We start from the raw sequence: 18,185 nt of genomic DNA, 5'->3' as shown, positions 1-18,185 counted from the left end.
AGAAGCCACACCCAGCCTCCCAAACACCTGTGCACCCTGGGATGGAGAACAGCCACCTGACACCACTCCAGGGTCCCAGGTGTGGGACATTCTCTGAGGCTACTGCTCAAGAGGTCTCAGTAGCTAAACAGTTCTGAAATACTGATCTCGCCACTCCAAACACGATGAAATCTCTCCAGAATCCACTGGTTCACATAGTTCACGTGAGAGTCTATTTACCCAGATATTCACTGCCAACACTTGGCTGGGTAGTTGATCAATTTGTTCTGTCCTCTGTCCTGTGTCCTCTGCTACGGTACCAGGTGTCTTCTGAAGGCTCCAATAGACTGCCATATCCTCCATGTGCACCTGGATATACTATCCACTGCTCCATCTAGGCCACTGAGGAGGCCCAAATTTGGCACATGCATTCCACGGTGAGACAATGGAACTTAAATTCTCCATGGTTGGGGTTCTAAGTCCAGCAATTCAGTTCAGAGGATCCCCAAAGAAACTTCATCTGAGGTGATCCCAGACCTGATTTTTGAATGTGCTTGCCAATACAGGGTCCAGCACAGTCTGTCACCTCAATCAGCTTATACACATGCTGGTGGTTGCAATTGTTGGGTCAGTTCTGTCTCCAGTCTTGTCTTCTACACAAACCAATGGGTGTTGCAGCCCAGCCCAATCCTGCCCACCACACATCTGACACTCACACAAACCAGTGGGAGCTGAAGCCTAGTCTGAATGACCCCCAATAACCCCCATCAGGCCATTCCCCTACCCTGGTTGTTGAGCTTGCCAATATGTACAGCAGACTAGACCAGCCTGTCCCATATCCCATTAAGTGCTGTCATTGGGCATTGAAGCCTCGTTCAACCCAACTAACCCATCTATCCAGCCCACACATGTGCTGGCTGGTGACACTCTTTCTAGCCATGCCTGTCCCAGTTCTGCTTCTCATGCTCATCATTTGGAGTATCAATCCAAGAAGGAGATGCCCAATGTTTCCCTTCTGGGCCCACTCCCATTCCCAGATCTTGCACTCTGCAGGTGGTTCTGCAGTTTGGCTTGACAGAATTTGTCCCTTGTGCCAGCATCTGCCAGCTGATGCTGTGGCAGAGTCCAACCACATCCTCTCTGGCTTATGCATGCACCAGAAGGAATAGTAAACCCAGCCTGGTTTTCCCCTGTTGCAGCTCACATGAGGCCAACAGGTGTTGTAGCCTAAGCAGGGAATATGACACCGAGGGGTCTCCGCAGCGAGAGGACCCTCACTGCTGGGGTCTCTGCCGCGTGAGGAGCCCCCTCCCGCCACGAGGGTCTCCAGCAGCGCCACGACCCCCTCGCTGCTGGGGTCTCCACCGTGCGAGGACCCCCTCCCGGCCATGTGCCCCATCCCCTCAGGGAGGCCCTCACAACTGCCCTGTGTGTGTGGTATGGAGTGGTATTTGTTGGGGCGGGGTGGTGCAGGGTGGTGTCCCGGTGGGTCAAGAATCAGCCTGCCAGATAAGGGAAATCCAAATTAAAACATCAATGAGGTACCACCTAACGCCAGTAAGACTGGCCCACATGAATAAAAGCACCAACAACACTTGTTGGCGAGGTTGCGGGGAAAAGGGATCCCTACTCCACTGCTGGTGGGGCTGCAGGCTGGTACAGCCTCTATGGAAATCAGTATGGAGAATATTCAAACAACTCAAATTCAACATACCGTATGATCCAGCAATAGCACTCCTAGGAATATATCCAGAACGCTTGTTTTATGAGAAACCAACATGCACTCCTATGCTCATAGCAGCACAATCAGTAATTGCAAAAACATGGAAGCAACCAAAATGCCCATCAACAGAGGATTGGATAAGAAAGCTATGGTACATCTACTCCATGGAATACTACTCAGCTATTAAAAAAAACAAAATGCAGTTCTTTGTGGCCAAATGGGCCAAACTGGAAACCATAATGCTAAGGGAAATGAGCCAATCACAAAAGGTTAAATACCACGTTTGCCTTAATTTAAGATGATATGATGTTATGTATAACATGTTATGTTATGAATGTTATATGTTGTGTATAAACTAAATTGAAGTATAGGTGAGGTGGTCACAGAAGGTGGCTGGGAACTCGCATTTACTTTTAACATATTGGTTACTCATTACTATGTCAATTAATTCCATAATGATGTAAATTTTTGCTGATGGTATGTTGGAGCTTTCAATTGACTGGGATGATACTCTGCTGGCTCTGTCTTCAGACCAGAGAGGGTATACCTAAGAAGCCGTTGAACTTGACTGGACAATAAGATGCTGGACTCTAGGTTTGGTATACGCTTGCAATGGGGGAATCTCAACTGAACTCGAGCTGTGGTTATGCAACAAGGTGGAGGAATCCACCATGGTGGGAGGGTTTGGGGAGGGGTGGGGAGAACCCAAGTATCTATGTAACTGTGTCACATAATACAATGTAATTAATGAAGTTAAATAATAAATAATTTTTAAAAAATGTAAAAAAAAAAAAAAAAAGAATCAGCCTGCCAGGCAGATGGCCTGTATGGGTGCTGCATCAAATCCTGGCTGCTTCCCCCGCAGGCCAGCTCCCAGCCAATCCTCCTGGGAGAGCAGTGGAGGATGGTGCAGGGCTTTGTGCCCCTGTGCCCCTGTGCCCAGGGGGGACACCTGGAGGAAGCTCCTGGTTCCCGGGATTGTTGTGGTCCAGCCTCGGCTGGCTCTGGTGGTGGTCCTCGGGGAAGTGAGCCAGCAGATGCAAGAAAGATTGCTCTCTCTCCCTCTCTGTTCCTCTGTGTTTCAAAGCAAATAGCACAGAGGAAGGCTGGCAGGCAGGCAGGAAGAGATAGACACCTGCTGCCCTCCTGGGAGGGAGCGTGCTGCGTGCTGCGTGCTGCGTGCTGTGCTGTGTGCTCTGGCTCTAGACTGCTTTTTCCTGCGAATGCAGACCCCGAGGGCGTGCGTAGGGCTTCCGTCATGGGACTCCTTTGCAACTTCTAAAAAGAGTGTGCTTGAGAGAGAAGGCATCTGTGGCTGGGGCTGCTTCCCTTGACTTGACAGCAGAGTTAGGAGGGGCGTCCTGCAGTGAGTGCCGGTGGCCACGAGAGGGCAGGCGAAGCTGCCCTTTCTACCCCTGTTTCTCTGAAACTTGACCAAAAGTAAGTGAAGAGGCTATTTTAGAAAGTATAAATTAAATATAAACGGTTTTGCCAAGCATTTGGATTAAAGAACAGCTACTAGTTAGTATGCTTCTAGGGCTGCATCTTACTGTCACCCTGTGCCATTCCACAACATTTCATTCCACAACATTTAATTATGCTTCTCCTACTACCAAACTGAAGCTCATTCTCTCCCTTTCCCTTTATTTTGTTTTGTTTCTAAGTTTTGCTTCTATTCACCATCTGCAATATCAGATCATTTTGGGCCTAGTCGTTATGACAGTCTATCTTGACTCTATAGATGCAGATTATTCTGCTTTATGATATTTTTTGGAGGAATTTCAGGTTCATCCTAAAATTTTAAGCTTCAAAGTAAATTTAGATATCTCTATGATTCTAAAATAATCCACTTCTAGCACCAGATTAGTTCATAACTCCTTGTGGATATCCATATGCTGCTGAATCTGTTCTATGGATTCATTCAGCAGACTTCTATTAAACCCTACTCTGGGGCCCGGCAGCGTGGCCTAGCACCTAAAGTCCTCGCCTTGAACGCCCTGGGATCCTATATGGGCGCCGGTTCTAATCCCAGCAGCTCCACTTCCCAGCCAGCTCCTGCTTGTGGCCTGGGAAAGCAGTCGAGGACGGCCCAAAGCTTTGGGACCCTGCACCCGCGTGGGAGACCCGGAAGAGGTTCCTGGTTCCCGGCTTCGGATCGGCACACACCGGCCCGTTGCGGCTCACTTGGGGAGTGAAACATCGGATGGAAGATCTTCCTCTCTGTCTCTCCTCCTTTCTGTATATCTGGCTTTCCAATAATAATAAAATCTTTAAAAAAAAATAAACCCTACTCTGTATAAATCAATAAATGAGAGAGAGGAAGAGGATATAACTTATACTTGATTCCATAATAAGTTTTACAACCAATAACCCAGAATATTCTTAACATATACACTAACATGGTTTACTGAGAGCATTAAATTAAAGGTGATAATTAAATAACCTCATGATCAGTTTCTTTTGTTGGTTCATTTTTTTTTCTGTCATCCTTTTCTGGCTTGTGTTGGAGACATTTAACAGAAACAAAAACAGTCTTAGTGGGCTCAGTGTAATGGCCTCGTGGCTAAATCCTCACCTTACAAGCGCCAGGATCCCATATGAGTGCCCGTTCATGTCCCAGCAGTCCCACTTCCTAGCCAGTTCCCTGCTTGTGGCCTGGGAAAGCAGTTGAGGATGGCCCAAAGCCTTGGGACCCTGCACACATGCGGGAGACTTGGAATATGCTCCTGGCTTCGGATCGGCTCAGCTCTGGATGTTGTAGACACTTGGGAGGTGAACCAGCAGGTGGAAAATCTTTCTTTCTTTATCTCCTTTTCTCTGTAAATCTCCCTTTCCAATAGAAATAAACAAATCTAAAACAAAACAAAAGAAGCAATTGCAGTTATTTATGGTTTCTCAAAAAAAATCTTAAGTAAGGGGGGATATTTCTGGATCTTAATAATGACTTAGGTATAATTATCATGTGATTTATGAAAACCAAAGGCAGTCTAATACCCCAGCCTCTATTTCATTCTGCCGTGAAGGCTCCATGGTCTTCCAATCCTACTTACGTCCCTTTTAGAGCCTAAAATCCAAGTATGTACCCTTCTTTCCAACACATTCAGCTGTTTTCACTTTAACTTCGAACACGAATGAATAGCCTCGCCTAAAAAAGATGCAATTTCTGAAATGTGCAAAAGACAGGAAACTAATCACAAAAAAAGAAAATATACACTAGAGCATAAGCTAACCAGCCCTTAGGTAAGCTACTGAGCATTGTGGATCCAGATCATAAAAATAACATTTATGAATAATAAATTCGCAAAAGAAGACAGATTGATGTTCACAAACTATGACATCTTTACTAGACTTCAAGGAAATGCAAACTCAAAACAGATTTTTCTTCACTTATCAAATCGTAAGGAATAGTGTTGGCTTGTTTCTAATAACTACTCAGTAAGGTTGAGAACGTAGGGAACACGGCTGAGGGCAGTATAATGAGTGCAATCCAGTACAATGCTCTAGAAAAATCTTTAGTTCCCTGATATGAAGTAACTCCGGTACCATCACCTTCTGCCTCGGTAATTGCTGCAGAAACTCCAGACCGGAGAAGGGCAGTGGTGTGCTTAGGACACTCGGGGCCAAATTAATTGCAACAACACTGGAAGAGCGGCAGAATCCCACAGTGGTACCCAGCTTGTATCCCAGCAGTCCACTGAGCAGGAAACACTGAGCCTAGGCCAGAGCTTGCTGTCTCGGGTTTGCTGCCCCCAGGGGGGACTGCAAGTGCATCAAGGGTTCCGTTCAAGGTTGCAGCTGCTGGTTGCTGCTGGAAACCTTCAAGCTGCTCTACTGGATTCCTTCGGAAAACCCGCAGAAGGTCAGCTGTCTGGGTTCTGATCTGCCACAAAAGATGAAGATTTAAGTGACTTTAATTAACCTGTCCTATGCCCCACCCGTAAGACATGTACTGTGTAGCAGGCTGGAGCCACCTGAGACTTCCTGGAACATGCCACTCTCAGAACTGCTGGGTTCAGGTCATTTGTGTAGGGCTGTGATTCACAGCTTACACTCTTGGTTGTCCATAAAGTTCACCACAAAGTAACGACAAACTCAAGTCCACAAAATGAGAAGGAGGGTGGAGGTGGGAATAATTATGCTTCTTTTAGCAGGTTTTTTTTTTTTTTAAGTGCTTTTCTTACAGTCTACTTTAAGGCCTTGTCTACTGTGACCTGTAATGAGTTCTTTGACAATGCCCATTGCTTGGTTAAGTAAATAACCGGAAAGATGCAATAACATTGTGCAATGTGTCATGACTTTGCCAGTCATTAGGAGTGCAATCCCACTGCCTTTGATGTGAGGGCATGGATGCTGGAGGCTCTCCAGCAGGTGCTGGCAGGGGCTCCTGTTCACCAGGTCTGAACTGTGGAGTAAATGCCTGTGGAAAGAATACTTTCGGCTCAGCCAAGGGAATTACCAGGTTGTCCTTAAGTTGTCCTTAAACGTTCAAACTAACGAGAGCAAAACCTCAGCCAAAATCTACTTGTTTCGTGAATTTTTAAAATGATCTTTAATGAGAAGTCCAGGCATTTTAAGGTATCGGACATTCTAAGGATGCTCTACCCCACTGAGCTCCATTATCTACCTTTTCATGTGTCTGTATGTTGTTCAGTTGGAGAGTCAGGGCAGAAGATGGGTGATGTAGAACTTGTGTTTTTAATAACTACAGCTGTTATGAATGTTATATGTTGTATATAAACAAAAATTGAAGTGTAGGTGAGGTGGTCACAGAAGGTGGCTGGGAACTCGCATTTACTTTTAACATATTGGTTACTCATTACTATGTCAATTAATTCCATAATGATGTAAATTTTTGCTGATAGTATGTTGGAGCTTTCAATTGACTGGGATGATGCTCTGCTGGCTCTGTCTTCAGACCAGAGAGGGTATACCTAAGAAGCCGTTGAACTTGACTGGACAATAAGATGCTGGACTCTAGGTTTGGTATACGCTTGCAATGGGGGAATCTCAACTGAACTCGAGCTGTGGTTATGCAACAAGGTGGAGGAATCCACCATGGTGGGAGGGTTTGGAGAGGGGTGGGGAGAACCCAAGTACCTATGTAACTGTGTCACATAATACAATGTAATTAATGAAGTAAAAATAATAATTAAAAAAAAGGGACTTGCACTTACAATAGTATCTACAAACTACATAAAATCTGTTCTCTGTATATTCATAAAAAAATGAACTACTAAAATGAAATAAATCTATAGATGTTATTATAAGTAGTTAAAAATAAACATAAACGTTATGATCCAAATGAATTACATTCCAAATAAAATTATTTTATAGATATTACCCTGAGATACACACAGCGAGCCAATAATCTTCTTAGTGAATTGATAAAATACAATTGCTATTTTAAAATGGGGAACTGATGGAAGCTACCTACCAAGAATGCACTTGATCTTAGCCAAAAGGCCGAGAAACGATACCTACCAAGAATGACTTACAGGTTTCTTTACACCAAATAGGATACAGTCTGGCAATTTCCTAGTTTTGTATTTTTGGCTCAATAGACAAGTTTCAATGTGACACATGCGCACTTGATGTAGAGTCTGGGTTTCTCCATTTAAAAATCCCTTTGTTGGGTGCAGGAGTTACAGATTTTCTTCATTTTCTAAGTTCTCTATAAGCAAATAAAAATGATTTTACATAATCTATTCATAATTTTAATTCTAGTCTCAAATGATAATCTAAAACACAAAAATCTTTACAAAGATGCCTATAGGGCCTGGCGCAGTAGTCTAGCTAAAACCCTTACCTTGCATGCTCCAGTATCCCATATGGGCACCTGTTCATGTCCTGGCCGCTCCACTTCCCATCCAGCTCCCTGCTTGTGTCCTGGGAAAGCAGTCGAGGACAATCCAAAACTTTGGGCTCCTGGCTTTGGATTCACTCGGTTCCAGACATTGCAGCCGCTTGGGGAGTAAATCATCAGACGGAGGATCTTCCTCTCTGTCTCTTCTCTCTGTATATCTGACTTTCCAATAAAAATAAATAAAGCTTAAAAAAAAATAAGTCATGAATATAGCTACCAGCAGGAAAGAAGCAGGGAAGTCAAGGACTTTGGGATCTAATTTGAACTGTGGGTTGTAGATCATGTCTCTGAGAAATCAGCATGTTTCTATGATTGATCTCTAAATCCTATGACAGCAAGATTGAGAGGAGAAACCCCCCAAAGAACAACACTCCCTAAAGCACTCAGTATCTACCTGGAACGCGTGCCTCCACAGTACCATTCAAGATGCCTTAGTCCTACAGTCTATTAGGGCAAGGATGAGCAAAAAATGCACAATTCTTCCTCAAAATGTCAGGAGACATATATCTAACACCTGAAGAATAAAGGCAGAATGGAGTGGTGCTCAATAACACAGGCTCGAGAGCTGGGGCAGTGACATGGCAAGCTAAGTCTCCACATGCAATGCTGGCATCCCACATAGGCACCACTTCATGTCCCAACTGCTGAGCTCCAATCCAGCTCCCTGATAATGCACCTGGGAAAAAGGCAGAAGATGGGCCAACATGGGACTTCTTGGGTCCCTGCACCCATGTGGGAGACCCAGAGAAGGCTCCTGGCTCCTGGGTTTAGATCAGCCCAACTCTGGCCTTGTGACCATCTGGGGAATAAACTAGTGGACAAAAGATCTGTCTTTCTCCCTGTCTTCTCTGTAACTCTGCTTTTCAAATAAAAGTTAATCTTTCAAAAATAATAATAATAATTTTTTTTAAAAAGGAACATAGGCTCCAAGTCAGATTTTGCTCAGATTAGAATCCTTCCTAGATCTGCCTATCACTTACTCTGTGTTTCTGGGCAAGCTCCTCAACCCTGCTGTGCTTTGTCATGGGTTAAAAATGCACACCATCTTAAGAGGTTCACTGACCAATGCTGAACATAGATCACAAACCCCGTTCTAGGGATTCCTGGGCTTCAGATGGGGAGGTCAACTCACAGTCATGAGGAAGGCTGAGCGAGACCCACCCAAGGGAAGAGATTTGCTCAGGGTTGCCTAAGCCCTGAGCCATGGCCTCAGGTCCATTGGCCTCCCACACTCCCAGCCCTAGATCCTCCCAGATCTCAGACACCGGACAGAGGACGCATCTACTTAGGACTTCATTATTTAACCGCAAGGAGGGCGTTCAGAAGTACAAAAAGCAGCATCACAAATCCACCTTTCCCTTCTGGCACTGCTCCCTTGGGGCACATCACGCTGAGTCAGCAACAACACCTGGCTGCTGCTGGGATTCTGACAGACCTGTGGGACATGCCAGGTACCAAAGAGGGCCCCTGATCAAAGTCTTCAACGAGGGCAGGTGGAGACCCGTTTCCCCAAGCTGATGCTCTCACCTCGTAATTAAATCTGAGTCCCGTCCCACTTGTCTGGCTGATCCACACACAGGCCAAAGCACCCTCACCATCAGTCATTGCTCACTCGGCTTACTCACAGGGTGCAAGAAGTCAACGGCTCCACTAATCAGAAGAAACGCCTCTATGAGAAGACTGCCTCTGCCTCTCCATGTCATCCTACCACTCGCTCCTCTGATTTTAGGGTGACACTGCACCCCCAAGAGCAGCCCTGTCTTCACTAAAGGCAATGTCCTCCACATCCTGCTGGAGGAACTGTGCGTAGGGGCAGTTGTGTGTGGGACATAATCCTCATGACTACTCAAATGACCTAAATTCTACTCTTGGCTCTAGTAAACTTTCCAGAAAGCCATATAGCAGGATCACATTCAACCACACTTCAGAATGGCCTTCATTGTGTTTTTCTATTAAAATCACATTCCCAGGCAGGCTGGCATGCTGCCAGAAGACCAGACCAGAGGCCTACACCTGCTTAGAGCAGGGATTTAGGGGATGTGTGAGATTGGGGACCACCAAGGAAGTACTCTATAGGTGTGGAATGACTTCTAGGAGATTCCACAAGCCGGGCCACTTGCACTTGCAGGTAACAGAGGGAATTGAGCCTGGGTTGTTTGGAGGGGCAAGACTGGAGGACATGCCTGAGTCAGACCAGTGCACCCACTCATGTGGTAGAGCAGCACTGAGCTAGGCAGTATCACCCACCACCCACTGGCACACACAAAAGCTAAGACTAGAGGGCAGAGCTAGATCACAGTACCCACCAATGACTGTCGGGGCAGAGGGTAGGCTTTGTGGGGCTGTGCCATGACACCAACCAGCATGCAAGAGAATCAGGTCTGGGGAAGATTATGTAAAGAATTTGTGGGTTCACCCCTGTGGGGCTGCAGTACCCTCCTGATTTGCATGACAGCTGGGAGTGGTAGCAAACCAGGCCAGACACAACCACAGAACTAATCGACATTCATGGGGACTAGGTTGGGAGCAAGCTGGGTTAATCCAACTGTAGCAACCACTGGCATATCCAAGAATTGGGTCCAGGGGTAGGTGGACCAGGCTGTAGCATCCACCAGCACACATAAAAGCTGGGACTAGGGGGTAGACTATGCTGAGCAGGGGCTGACACCCACTGGCACCTACGAGATCTGGGTCTAGGAGAGGTCCTGATAGGGAAACTTGGGGAAGGAACGCCTTATTAGGCCAAAGTCCTGCTAGTGAGCACAAGAGTCAGGGCTGGAGGTAGGCTAGGTCAGGCAAGGATGCACCACTCCTCAGCATGTGTGTGGGATGGCTCAGGAAGCAGATTAGGCCGGGCCAAGCCATAGCACCCACTGGCACATGCAGGAGCCAGGACAGAGTGTAGACTTGCCAGGCTAGGCAACTGCACCTGCCAGTGCACATGTGAGCCAGAGGTGGGGGCAGGCAAGACAGAACTAGGCTACAGCTTCTGCCAAAGAGACTTGGGACTATGGGTTGAGCTGGGCCATAGGCTATAGCATCCAATGGCAAATGCTGAGACTGGGGACAGGCCATGCTAGGCTGGGTCAGAGCAATCACTGACATGTGCAAGATCTAAGGCTGGGATTAGGCCTGGTAAGAGAACTAGAGGGGCTTGCCTGCTAGGCTGCAATACCTACTGGTGAGCATGAGGACCAGGGCTGAACATGGCTGCAGCATCCCTTGGCATGTGTATGGGCTACACCCATGGATGTGTGAAACTGGGCAAGGGTCCAGCACCTGCTAGCACTCACAAGAACCACAGTAGGTGCAAGACAGACTGGTCTAGGTTGTAGTAGCCCCCAGTCCAGATGAAAGCAGGATCTGGGCTGGACCAGGAGAAGCTGGGCTGTAGCATCCACCAGTGAGAGCCAGAGTGGGAGCAGGTTGGTGGGACAGGGCTATAATATCTGCTGGTGAATGCCAGGACTGGAGGTAAACCATGCCAGACTAGACCAAGCACTCCACTTGTGGGCACAAGATGCATAACTGGGAGCTGGTCTGATAGGGGAACTTGGGGAAGACCCTTGTTAGTACATAGCTCCCACTGATGAGCGTGAGAACCAAGGATGGGGTTAGCCCAAGCCAGACTGGGCTACAGTACCTACTGGCACACTTATAGGCTGTGTCTAGGAGCAGACCAGGCTGGGCCAGTCCACAGCACCTGCTGGCATATATAAGAGCCAGGGCTTGCTAGCCAGGCTGGGATGAGTCATAACGTCTGCCAATGCACATGGGAGCCAGGACTGAGGGTTGGCCAGGCTGGGCTAGGCTATAGCACCCTCAGCATGACCTATGACTAGAGATAGGTCAGGCAGAGCCAGGCTGAGCCAGGCTGAACCAGGCTGTAGCACCTGCCAGTATATGCCAAGGCAAAGTGAGCCAGGCCAGACTTGGCCACAGCACCCACCAGCACACTCAAAACCCCAGCCCTGGAGTAAGCCTGATAAGAGAGCTTCAGGGACTTCCCTTACAGGTTACTGCTCCTGCTGGTAAGCATGAGAGCTGGGATTCAGGGACAATTGGCCAAGGCAGGGCTGCAACATCCATCAGCCTACATGTGAGCTGGGCTGGGAGGAAGACTGGGCTAGGCTAGCCAACACATCCACTGGCATGGCACATACAAGGGCCAAATTAAGTGCAAATAAATGCAAGCCAGTCGGGCTTTGCAACAGTATCCACTGACAAGTGCTGGGACTGGGTACAAGTCATGCCAAGCTGGAACACAGTACCACTGGCAAGCTCAAGATCCAGGGTTGGGAGATAGTCTAGTAGAGAAACTGGGTATCCCTCTACTAGGCTGCAGTTCCTACTGGTGAGTATGAAAGTCAGGGTTGGGGGTGGGCCAGGATGGAGAAGATGGCAACACCCATTCGCATATGTGTCGGCCAGGTCAGGGTATGGGGCGGGTTGACCCAAGCCATAGCACTTGTTGGAGTGTACAAGTGTCAAACGGGATGTAACAGGGGTTGGACTAGTCTCCTGTACATGCTGGCATACAAAAGAACAAAGTCTGGGGTTATTGGGTGTCACCCTGACTAGGCTGCAGTTCCTGCTGGTATAAGGGCCGGGTTTGTGGCAGGCTGGATTGGGCTATCCCACAGCATCTGTTGGTTTGTGTAGGAGACAAGGTTTGGGGTTAAACTAACTGAGCAACTTCATTCACCAGCGTATGCATAGGCTGATGCAGGTGTCAATCTAAACCAAACCCTGCACTAGCCAGCACATATAACCCAGGCAAAATTTCTTGAGGGTCTTTCCAACTAGACTGCTGGACTCAAACTCTGGCCATAGGGAAAATCACAAAACACGTGATCCGACCTTGGAATACATGTAGTGGGACTGGGCCTCCTCAGTTGCTGATGCCTGTGCAGTGGACAGCATGCCCAGAAGTACATAGGGGATGTGACACCCTTGGAACATTCTCCCCCACATCACATTTCTTCAGATGCTGATGTAGTTTGGCAGCAGCCAGTGGTCCCTTCCCCTTTTCCCCTGTAACTGCAGATACAGGATAAAAAGAAAGAAAATTAGAAACATTTGTCCTACTACCTTCTTTTGTACCTTGACCCTCCTCACCCTAATTGGTGGCCCAAATGGGTGTGCATCCATCTTAACTGTGTAAACAACACCAAAATAAAATATAATATAAAATAAAATCACCTCCCCAATGTCTTTCTACCCACTTAGTAACAACTCCCATTCACATCCTCAAATTGGGTCAAACCACCAAAGGACAGACTTGGGAAATTCACACTGCATTGTCAACACTCTCCCAGGGAAAAGAGATGAGAAGTCTCCTGCTTTTGGATCATGAGGCCCATCAAACTGAGGCTGGGTACATTTTGGTTTACATATAATGATGCCTGTTTCTAATTTTAGAACCACTCTTAACAACAGGAAAGTTTCTCAGAACTTAGCTTAGAATGCAAGAAGGATCAGCTCAGGATGTTCAGGTACCAGAGACTCCACATCCCTGACAGCAAGACATGAATTTCATACAAACCCCAAATGCAACGCCAACAGCTACATTCACTCTGTCCTTGGGCTAGATTGGATCCCATCAGGAGTTGCTGTCACTGATGGGTCAGCAGTCAGCAAGCAGTAAGTGGTCACACTGTGCCTCCACCATCAGCAATGGTTAATCCTTGTTTGGGAAACAATAGGGTGTGATTCAGCAAACAATGATTACTAATGAAACACAGAATAACTTCAAGAGTTCAGTAGTTAAGAAGAATAAAATTTGATCACTACCTCCAAATGGCTCATGATACACTTAAAGAGAGAAGATGCAGTCTTGAAACAGTAGAGAAGATGCGATTCAATGAAGAGGATTTGGATACAGCTTCATTCAGAGCCTGTCAAGTGTCCGAGAATAGACCAAGTTGGGTATGGCTCTATAGGCAGTGTAGAAAGTTTAAAAAAAAAAAAAGAGGGGTGGGGGAAGGTGGACGATTGTGAAATATTGTTGTGGCATAGTGAACTAAGCCTCTACCTAAAACACAACCATCCCACCTGGGCACCAGTTGAAGTTCTGGCTGCTCCACTCCCAATCCAGTTTCCTGCTAATGTGCTTGGGAAGGCAGTGTAGAATCCTCAAGCCCTGCTACTCCACGTGGGAGATCCAGAAGAAGTTCTAGGCTCCTGGCTTCAAACTGGATAAGTCCCAGCTATTGCAGCCATTTGGGGAGCTAACTAACAAATTAAACATTCTATCTCTCTTTCCCTTCTCTTTCCCTTCTCTCTCTCTCTCTTTCTCTCTCTCTGTGTATGTGTGTGTGTGTGTGTGTGTGTGTGTGTGTGTGTGTTCCCTCTCTGTAACTCTGTTTCAAGTAAATTAATAGAATAAAACTTCAAAAAAGAATGATTGTGATAGGGGTTATTGGTTGATTTGTTCAACAAATATTTCTTATATGCTTCCCATCTTTTAGGTTTTTTCTAGGTGTTGAGAATAAAGCAATGAACAAAACATCAATCCCTGCCCTCACAGAGCTGTATTCTTGGGGAGGGGGGAATATAAAATCTACAGATAAACAAATGACTATGCAGTATGTCAGATGAGGAAAATGTTAAGGAGTAAAAAGAGGTGAGAGTAAGACCTGGTATGATCGCTCAATAGCTAAATCCCCATCTTGCATGTGCCAGGATCCCATATGGGCGCCGATTGATGTCCCAGCTGCTCCACTTCCCCTCCACAGGCTCGATGCTTGTAACCTTGGAAAGCAGTCAAGGATGGCCCAAAGCCTTGGGACCCTGAACCCATGTGAGAGACCAGACAGTAGCTCTTGATGCCTGGCTTCAGATCAGCTCAGCTCTGCTCATGGGGGCCATTTGGGAAGTGAACCAGCAAATGAAAATTCTTTCTCTCTGTCTCTCCTCTCCGTAATCTGATCTGCCTTTCCAATAAAAACAAATAAATCGTTAAAATAAATAAATAAATAAAAAGAGGTGAGAGTAGAGCAGAGGCAGACAGAGGAAGCTGACAATGTTGCTCTTTAAGAGCGGGAGGTCAGGTGACACCTGAGCATAGACCTATGGGAGTTGAGAAAGGCCACCCTGTATTGGTTCCTAGGGAAAGCACACCCCAGCAGAGGGAACAGCGTGCACCACTGCCCTGGGGTAACATGCCTGGGAAGTTCGAAGAACAACAAGGAGGGCGGTACCACAGGAACAGAATGACATCAACAGTGCAAGAGAATGAGGTCAGAGGCTACAGGATCCAAACGAGACCCAAAGGGAGGCTCCAAGAAGAGGCTTGCCTCGCAGCTAATGGGACTGGTTCCTCTTGGATGAAAGGGGATACAATAAGTGAAGGCTCCAATGCAAGGAGAGGTAGAAGGAGAAAAGGTGTGGCGCCCAGAGAACCTACAGTACCACGGCAATCCAATCCCGGGGGGAGCAAACAGGAGCCAAGGCTGGACAGTGAGGAGGAGTCTGAAGGATTCCAGAAACAGATGTAAATTGGCTTCTCTGGAGCTTCCTAGCAAGCCCCCAAATGGGGACTCCAACACTGTGACCTTCCACAGAGGCCCAGAGTGGGCCCCACAGCAGCAACCTTTCAGTGAAGCAGGAAAGCAATGGAAAGAAAATAGAATTTCATAAACAGATAGGAACCATCAGGGTATTTGAAGACTTTCAGATCATGCCCAAACCTGTTGGAAACATGCCTAGCATTTCTTCCTGTCCTCTCTCAACCATGATAGGAGAAATCCGGAGAGGGTTTCAGAGCTGACACCGAGCTGCGCTGACTTTGACTCAACGGCCTCCATGGAAATGAAGGACGGCGCCAACTCCATCTTCTTCAGGATACACTTTCGGAAAAGCAGAGCATGAGGAGATGCCAGGAGGTTGCCACAGCAGGGCCTGTGGCAGATGAAGGCACAGCAGAGGGGCTCGCCCGTCGGCGGAGCATCAGTTCTTGGAAATGACAGTCTAAGTACACATTAAACCCTCTGCATCAAGTTCAAAACCAAAAACATTTATGAAATTCAGAAGAAAATTTTCTGGTTTCCCCTGGGTGGAGTGTGGTGCTTTTGACACAAGGCATCTGGATCTCTTCCTAGCCGTGTTGCCAACTCTACCTGCCAAGCAACTATTTCCCTCAAAAGGTTTTTAGTCCATTATTTCCTGAGCCCCTGCAGGCGATTCTGCTCCAAGCTTGGGAACGGGATGGGAGCGGTAGAGTCAGCAGTGGCTTCTGGTCTCAAGAAGCAAGGAATCTGATCTGGCCAGGACGGCAAGACTTGGTCACACAGGAAAGGCCGAGACTCAGTACCTCATTCACCTGGCTTCCTCTGATTCTAAAAGGCAAAAAAAAAAAAGATTTGGAAGAATTCCAAACCGATAGCCATCCCTCCTACTGAGAAGACAGAAAAAGAATCAAGCATGAGAGCCGCAGTCAAAGAAATCTCAGGTTTCATCTGTAATGGTTTAATTTTTCAGGATCAGTAATCTGTATATAAATACAAATTATCTGGCCATCTCTAATTACATCATTATGTTTGAATCACGGAGAACAACCTATCCCATACTGGTTTGGGTCTTATTTAAAATCCTCAGCAATCATAGTTGAACAAATAGGTCCTGATGCATAAGGAAAGTCATTTAAAGGCCACCATTCTTTGGCTGTGGAATGTATTATATTCTTCCAAGTAAGACGTGGGGCTCCCCCGCCCCCAACAGCACGCATTTTCTGATCATGAAAAAGTTGGCTGCGCTGAGCAAGAACATACCTCCTGTGGCAGTTCATTTGGCTGCACCTCTTTTTTCTTTCTTCTTCCTTTCTTTCTTTAGTTTTTTCTTTCTTTTTCTTCCTCTTTTAAAGATTTATTTTTATTGCAAAGTCAGATATACAGAGAGGAGGAGAGACAGAGAGGAAGATCATCAGTCTACTGATTCACTCCCCCAAGTGGCCACAATAGTCAGAACTGAGCAGATCCGAACCCAGGAGCCTGGAGCTTCTTCTGGGTCTCCCACAGCAGGTGCAAAGTCCTAAGGCTTTGGGCCATCTTCAACTGCTTTCCCAGTCCACAAGCAGGGCGTTGGTTGGGAAACAGGACCACCGGGATTAGAGGTGGTACCCATATGAGGCACGTTCAAGGCAAGGATTTTAGCTGCTAAGCTACAGTGCCAGGCCCTGCACCCCTTTCTGAGTGTAAATGTGAGGGGAGGGGTCCCATAGTCCTGTAACTCTTGGCCCATATGTGTTTAAAAAAGTTCTACTCAGAAGCCGCAAGTGCTTCTTGCTGGGGTCACGCTGAGAAGCAAAACAACTGACACTCACATAGCTGTCATGTTGCTTGAATCACACCCTGCTGCTGTCCCCTTGAGCGACACAGTGTCCTTAGGACACGTCCAGGACCACCTGATCTGAGTAGGGCCACTCAGAGGTTTCCTGAGAAGCTTGATGCCACCTGGCAGGCAGAGCCAGAATGGAATCTGCCCCAGTCACTAAGCTTCTCTTCACCAACACAGTAACCCTGCAGTCTCATCTCATCTGTACCCGTGACTGCGGAGTGCCCCCTCTCCATGGAGCTGCTTTCCCAGACAGAGCTCAGTGCTGAGGGGGTGAAGGCCATGTTACAAGAAGGTTGTCACAGAATCGCTCCTACACCCCTCAGCCAGGGACTGGCTCAGGTCAGGAAGTGGCCTCTGTCTGCAAGGGCTATGGGTGATTTTGCAGGAAAAAGCAGAAAACAGAACTAGGCTGATGCCAGCCTCCCTACCCACTGCATGACCATGGCAGGCTCCCCAGCCCCAGGACAAGCAACGTGGGCACTCAGCACATGTCCCTCCTTCCCTTCTATCCTGCAAGCAGTAGTCATGTCCATTTCCCATACACTTGACTTTCATATTTCCTGACATAAAACAATATGTTTGGTCATGAAAATGAGAGGGAAAGCCAAGGAGAATGAAGGCTTCAGAATGAATGGGGTGGGATCAGGCAAGTAAAAGAGACATTAAGAAAAGGCAGAGAGAAGAGACAACAAGAAGGAGAAAGATTGAAGCGCCGGACAGAGGGAAAGATAAAGACAAAAAGAGGACAGGCAGAGGCGACCAGGAAATAAGAGCACAAGAAGAGAACAGCAAGAAGGCCCCAGAACTAGAGAAGTCACACTCCCAAGAGCAGGTGGACAGGCCCTTGGCTTCCCCTTACAGCAGCTCTGTGACCTGTGCAAACTCAGAGGTGGGGCAGGCTGCCAGGCATGGATGGACACTTGCCAAGAAGGTGGGGAGACAGTCACCCAGAGACAATTCCTCTTAAAAGAGATTTTTTTTTTCAAAGCAAGAATTGTAACTATTTGCATGACTGTGATGAATCACTACAACTACCACAACGAGTGACCACAGGGAGCCCATGCATGTCCGGCCACACAGAGGGCAGGTCCTCTCTTCCTCCAGTCGGTGGAAAACACACCAGTCCTTGCCTGGGGCCCTGGCAACATAATAAGCGTGAAAGAATTTCCTACTCAAATTCAAAAATCATGAACTATTGTTCATCGAAATGTCTGGAGTACCATTTTTTTTTTAAGTGTAAATATCTATTTTGTGCCACATTTAATTCAGTACAAATGGAAAATC

General features: G+C 47.0%; 1 long non-coding RNA gene and 1 pseudogene across 1 annotated transcript in view; one reads left to right on the top strand and one right to left on the bottom strand.

The window, feature by feature from the left end:
• LOC105942063 (uncharacterized) overlaps positions 1-18,185 on the top strand; it is a 178,454-nt gene that overhangs the window by 122,536 nt on the left and 37,733 nt on the right. The gene's annotated exons all lie outside the window — the stretch shown is intronic.
• LOC118758622 (U2 spliceosomal RNA) lies at positions 7,004-7,177 on the bottom strand (annotated as a pseudogene).

The sequence above is a fragment of the Ochotona princeps genome, chromosome 2 (assembly GCF_030435755.1).
Source record: "Ochotona princeps isolate mOchPri1 chromosome 2, mOchPri1.hap1, whole genome shotgun sequence".
Classification (NCBI taxonomy): domain Eukaryota; kingdom Metazoa; phylum Chordata; class Mammalia; order Lagomorpha; family Ochotonidae; genus Ochotona; species Ochotona princeps.
The sequence above is the reverse complement of the archived record's forward strand: the minus strand, read 5'-3'. Positions and strand labels throughout refer to the sequence as shown.